This window comes from Lathyrus oleraceus, chromosome 4, assembly GCF_024323335.1.
Source record: "Lathyrus oleraceus cultivar Zhongwan6 chromosome 4, CAAS_Psat_ZW6_1.0, whole genome shotgun sequence".
Lineage (NCBI taxonomy): Eukaryota > Viridiplantae > Streptophyta > Magnoliopsida > Fabales > Fabaceae > Lathyrus > Lathyrus oleraceus.
In genome coordinates this window covers 245216711-245222945 of record NC_066582.1, presented here as the reverse complement: position 1 = coordinate 245222945, position 6235 = coordinate 245216711, and the positions used below count along the sequence as shown (strand labels likewise).

Sequence of the window (6235 nt, the reverse complement as noted above, 5' to 3'; positions counted from 1 at the left end):
TTTTCTGGATGAGTCTCCCTTTTCTCTAATACATCGTCCACTCCTCTAGACACTCACCCAAAACGTGTGATAATGGGAAATGAAGTGTCCATGGTCATTATAGGGAGGAAGAAGTCTTGGGTAATTTATCCATGCTTCCTGAATAATAAGGGATTAACCACCCTCTCCCATATTCTCTTAATAGTGGTTAATATTTCCAAGGGACCTTGGATCTAGGCCTGGTATCACTACAAATATCCCAACCCTGAAGTTGATAAGGGAAATCACATATTCAAACAAAAACTATGTACATAGAGCTTATCACCTTCTTATGTGAGATAGCTCTCAACCCTTAAACAAACCCTAAAGCCTTTGACAATCCTTAATTACTAATGGTTGTCACCTATTGTACTTTTAGCAAGTACACCCTAATTCTTCCAATTTCATCAAATTATAAAACAATAGAACTTAAATGATTATTTTTAGTTTAGGATGTTACAATATCTCAGGAAATTTGATTATATTATAATCATTGATCAAATATTATATGTCATCATTATGCCCTCCTTTTTTTATAAGTCACTTTAGAAGAAAAATTTGTACCATAATATAAGTTATTTTACAATACCAATGAATAATTAATGTTATTTTTATATTATATTGTAAATATTTATTATTCTCTCTCCTTTTAATTATGTAAATTTATCTTTCCATTACTATTAATGAAAGACAATTTTGTAAAATCCTTCATAATTTCTCTTTTTCATACAACAATGACTATATTTCTTAATACTCGTAAAAAGTAAAAAATAACTTATAATAAAAAATGGAGGGAGTATATTGGTAGGTGATATGATCCTAAGGACTAAAAGAATAAGATATTCATTTGATTTCATGATTCATATTACAATTGGAGTAATCATTCATCAACGAAGACAAGATATTCGTTGAATTTCATGATTCATAATATAAAGTCCTTTTACTATAGTCTAAAGTCATAATTATTTAATTTTGTATGATTCCTCACCTTGATTTTATTCTAATCATCAATAGAACAAACTTATTTACTAAGACCCATTCATCGTCTTTGTTAGAAAAGTATGTTCTTCATCATTTAAACCTTCTACTTCTTTATCATATAAGGTCTCATAATTTAAACTCATTGTCTCACCTTAAAATGTATTAACTTTGACAACTTTTTTCATTGACTTTAATGCAATAAATTTGAACCCTCAATGGAGGTTCATCTATCTTTAACTCAAGCTTATGACTTCTCAGAATGATGAGTTTTTCTAGAATATAGCTTCCTAAATAATTGTGACTTTGAGTCTTCATTTAACATGTTGACTTAAGATGATATTTTTTACATGATGCAATTTAAAAATTATTATTTAAGACTTTAAGTCCTGAAACCAGAGTTTGAAATATTAAAAACATGGTTTGAAAATCTTCATTGTCCGGCATCTTGAATAGTTCATATTTTTGGATGAGTAGCCCATGTTTGGTATATTTAACCTATTCATCTCATTCATAAGTTCTTCACAGAGACTCATATATGTTCTTTGCAATGGAATGATATAAAATTTTAAGAAATTCCTTGAAAGTGATTATGTTCACCATAATGCTTCTAAATTTATGATGAAGTTTAATCACTTTTTTCTTAGGTGTTAAAGACTTTGTGTCTGAAGCAAAACCTTACGTGTTAACATGTATAAAATACCTATGCTCTATAATATTCCAAAGATCTTCTCTTTAAGCCATGAAGAAAGTATAGAGTTTCTTATTCTACTAATATAACTTTTAACACTCTCTATTGAACACTTCTGGTTGAGATATAAAAGAATGATAAACATTATTTTCATAGTTGGGGTTAAAGGTGGTCACATTAGCCAAAATTTCTCAAACAATCTTTTTGTTTTACACGATTAAGTGAAAACTAAACACTCGACTCTAATGTTAATTGAAGGTTAGAAAAACATTAAAAAAATGGAGGATTTGAATTGTTTAAGGTTTTTCAAGAGAAGTTAAATGGAAAAAATAAAGAGAGTGTGGAAGAAGATTCATACAAGGAAACTAGCTTGATTCACTTCACAACTTGAAGTTAGTCCTACCCCTTCATACTGAAAGAATTTTTAATATAATCACTCTTAATTACAATAAAAACTAAGACTCTATAGTCCTGAATTTCATTTCCTTAAACATTTAACAATTTTCTTGCCTCAAACTAGAGGTCTTCTTTAAATTATAAATAGATGTTTGTTTACAACAACTAAATTATATGGGTAAACTCAATAAAGCTCAAATTAAAAGTGCATAACTTTTATAAGAAATATTAGTGATAAAAGAACCCGTGTATGTGCTATTTTTGTTAAAATGACAATAGAATGAAAAACATAAGAATGATTTAGTATGTTGTAAGAATGTCAAAGGAATTGGGTGTCATATCTTCAACATTTGAATTGCTTATTTTTATAAAGGTCTTAAATATTTAATTTTTACAATTATTTTTTTGTTTGGAAAAGAGTCATTGTGAATGGTTTTATCTTTGTCCTTTTCTTCGCAGTGACAAAATTGTTATAATGTGACCGTTGAAGAACATTCTATGTGTCTTTAATGAATGATAATTGTTAGTTTCCTTTTGTGGTATTTAAATAGAAAATATTGTAGCGGATATTCCAACAAAAATTACAATGTAGTGAGTAAGATTATCGAATTCACAATAAATTAGAAATATAGTGTATTGCATTTTTTATTATTTTATGTATAAAAAGAGTTTAATTGTTTGAAAATATTTCAATTTCTAAAAGGAAAATAAATTAGAATACTAGAAATATCAAGGATAGAGAGAGTTGGGGTTAGGTGTTAAATTTATTATGATTTCATGCAAATTAAATTATCAATTATGCTTATTTTAACCATACACACATATTATCACCTATTGCTCAAATAGTGTTATCAATGTATAAAATAACATCTCAATATCATTAATATTGTTTATTGATAATATGATATCCTAATAAATATTACAAAATTATTATGCTTCAACAATATATGTGAATAACACGTCTAGATCAAAACTCTAGCTCATAAAAGATTATTATTATCTTGGTATAAATCTAACAAAGTATATTTGCATCAACTAGATCCACATATCATATTATAAATCATCATGCCCTTCAAGACATAATCACGAGTTATCCTTCATCTAGACCTATGAGGCCCTCTCGGAACCTCGCAAATCATAAGCATAATACATACATAACAATCATGGAGAATAAGATGAAATGTCAAATATTTTTGATAGATTAATTTAGGCATAACTTCGTCATAATGTCAAGTACATAAAACACATAATAATTTACAAAGCTAGACCCATTAAGAGAAAAAAATAGCTATATATGAAAAAGGTAGCTAGATGAAAGGTGTAAAAGAAAAACCGTGTTTAGACAATCTAATTTTCCTTGGTTGATCCACCTTGACATTCCTTCGGTATTATAAGAGTTGTATCTCTCTCTTATAGAAAACTTTACTAAACTACATATACAACTAACTAAAACTATGTAATCTAATATATGAAAACAACTAACCAATCACCCCTATTTTTAAATTTCTAAAAGTCGTATACATTAGTTGGAAGCGGTATAATTCGCTAAACAAATTTGTCTTTAAGTTTCTTGACACCAAAGTCTTCTCAAACTCCCTTAGTTAGCCATCATAAATCTCTGGGCGAGCTAAATATTTGCTCATCAAATTTTCCCTATTTTTTACCTTTTCAAATGTCTAAGATTAAGCTTTATGCCTCCAGTCATGCATTATGCCTCAAGTTTTATTGATCAAGCTTAATTTCTCTTTGTGTCTAAGTATACTAATAACTATGTGAGTATGATAGTGATAAATAAGTAAATTATACACTTATCAATGACTCAACATCAATAAATCATTCTTAATCTAGACACATGTTTTCAATTTGAATTTTGTGTACATCATGTATGTTTGGATACAAATGATCATTTCTTACTAAAGGTTTAGGTGGTCAACCTTGTTTTAATTTAGCACAAATGATAATCCTTTTTCTTGGTGCATATGATCATCCTTTGTTTGGATTCAAATGATCCTATCTTTTTTAACATGGATTAATAGAAATTGTTCTAAATATGGAAATTGTTGGGTCATGAGGTGGTTTGGAGACTATCACATCGAGTTTTAAGAGTAACCACACAAGTGAGAAAGATAATTTGCCTCAAATGTGAGACTCATACTCACACTTGACATACCAATACCCCCCTCAAGTGTGAGTCCATCTATTCTTATGAGTATATTCCCCCTCATATGGAAGTTTTTTCACTCATATCTACTTGCACCATTGTTTGATGGCCTCAACGAAACATGACACCCGATCACCCTTTTCATGAAGATTTTCGATACAAGGAGCTCTAGTCAAACTAGGCTCTGATACCATTGTTGGGTCATGAGGGGGTCTGGGAATCATCACATATGGTTTTAAGAGCAATCACACGAGTGACAAAGATACCACATATTAATCGAAGACCTTAAGGCAGTAGGTCTATGGGCAGGATCGGCCCGAATATTTTGGAGACCCTGTTCTAAATAAAAATAAACATTCTAAAATCCATACTCACACTCAATAAAAATAAACATTCTAAATTATCAATTAATCATAATTATATTATTATCAGAAAAACTTCAAAATTAGAGATTATTGTTCTTCAAACCATTATTCAACAAATTTAACTTTTAATAACAAGGGAACCATCTTGTAATATCCTTTCTATCTTAAAAATCAAGATTAGATAATACACACATTCTTAATTATTACAATATTCTCCATCATTTACTCCTAAAACCTTGTTAGTTTCATTTTTCTTTTCATTATAAACTCAAATCAAATGTCTCTAAACCTTTAACAATAAATTTGAAACCCCCACATATGAATGCTTCACCACCAAATAGAAATTTTCACACTCTTTCAAATACATAAAATCAAATACATACTCCAACATATGGGTGTACGAATGCATCTTCGATATTTTTTCCTTTTCTTTGTGATAATTTGTCTAGAATTTTTCTTTTAATTCATGCTTGTATGAATTTCTTACTAGTTTTTTCTTCTTTGTTCTTCTCTATTTTTTATTTATTTATATTCTTCTTACTTTATTCTATTTTTATGGTGTATCTATTTTTTATTTATGTTTGTTTGAATTTCTTCGTTCATTTATATTTTTCTTTTATTATATATATTTTTTATATATTTTATGAGTTTTCTCCTTTTTGTTTAGGCTTATATGTATTTCTTATTTTTTTTTTCATTCATTGTTTTATTCTTTAATTCCATTTAGTACTACATGTAATATGTATTTATGATAATGCAATCTACTATGTTGGTGACTCACAAAAAGGAAATTATACACATATAAAATTAATTTATGTCTCTTTTTTATTGATATGCCCCAAATTAAATATGATTCTGCTATAATCTCAGCCTTTAATATTCTCTCTCTCTCTTCAAAATTCATTTTATTTACTTGTTTTTTATGGACTTTCAACCATTGGATCAAAAACAGGAGGGGTGGCTGGACATATGGACTTTTAATAAATAAAAAAGGTTGCCCTCACACAGGATTGAACTGTGGACCTTCAGTTTACAAGACTGACGCTCTACCACTAAACTATAAGGGCAATTTATATAATAAAAATTATTTATTTAATCTAAATAAGCAAATATAATTTTATAAAATTATCATATTAACTAATATGATATTTATTGTAAAACTTGTAATATCCCATACGACTTTAAGAATTGTCGAACAACCTCACAAGTATTTTCACCATGTTTTGTCCGGTCTCTCACGCACTTTGTAGAAATCATCCTATAAGATCACTTTCCTAAAGAGTGTATCAAGCTAAGTACATTTAATTATGGATTTCTTACCTTCATTTCCTAATATTATTTATGAGTGGAGGTTAAGAATGATTTTAAGTTAAGTAAATGGGATTTAAATGATAATCTCATAGTTGACATGATTAGTAATTAGTCTTGTGACCAAGGGTGAGATGGTCATTGCATTGATTGGTTACATAAACTACAAAGCCAAGCCAAAACTTCATTTTCACTATTTCATCTCTCTCTCTCTCTCTCTCTCTCTCTCTCTCTCTCTCTCTCTCTCTCTCTCTCTTAGAACAAAGAAATTAGAATTTGAGAGATAGTGAAGAGAAAGAGGGCCAAGCCCTAGAGGGA

The 6235-nt window shown here is 28.8% G+C and overlaps 1 non-coding gene across 1 annotated transcript; it reads right to left on the bottom strand.

Annotated features, from left to right (window-relative positions):
• Nucleotides 1-5604: 5604 nt before the first annotated feature.
• Nucleotides 5605-5676, bottom strand: TRNAT-UGU (transfer RNA threonine (anticodon UGU)). The gene has a single exon. It is a non-coding gene; the product is annotated as a tRNA-Thr (tRNA).
• Between the last annotated feature and the right edge of the window lie 559 nt (nucleotides 5677-6235).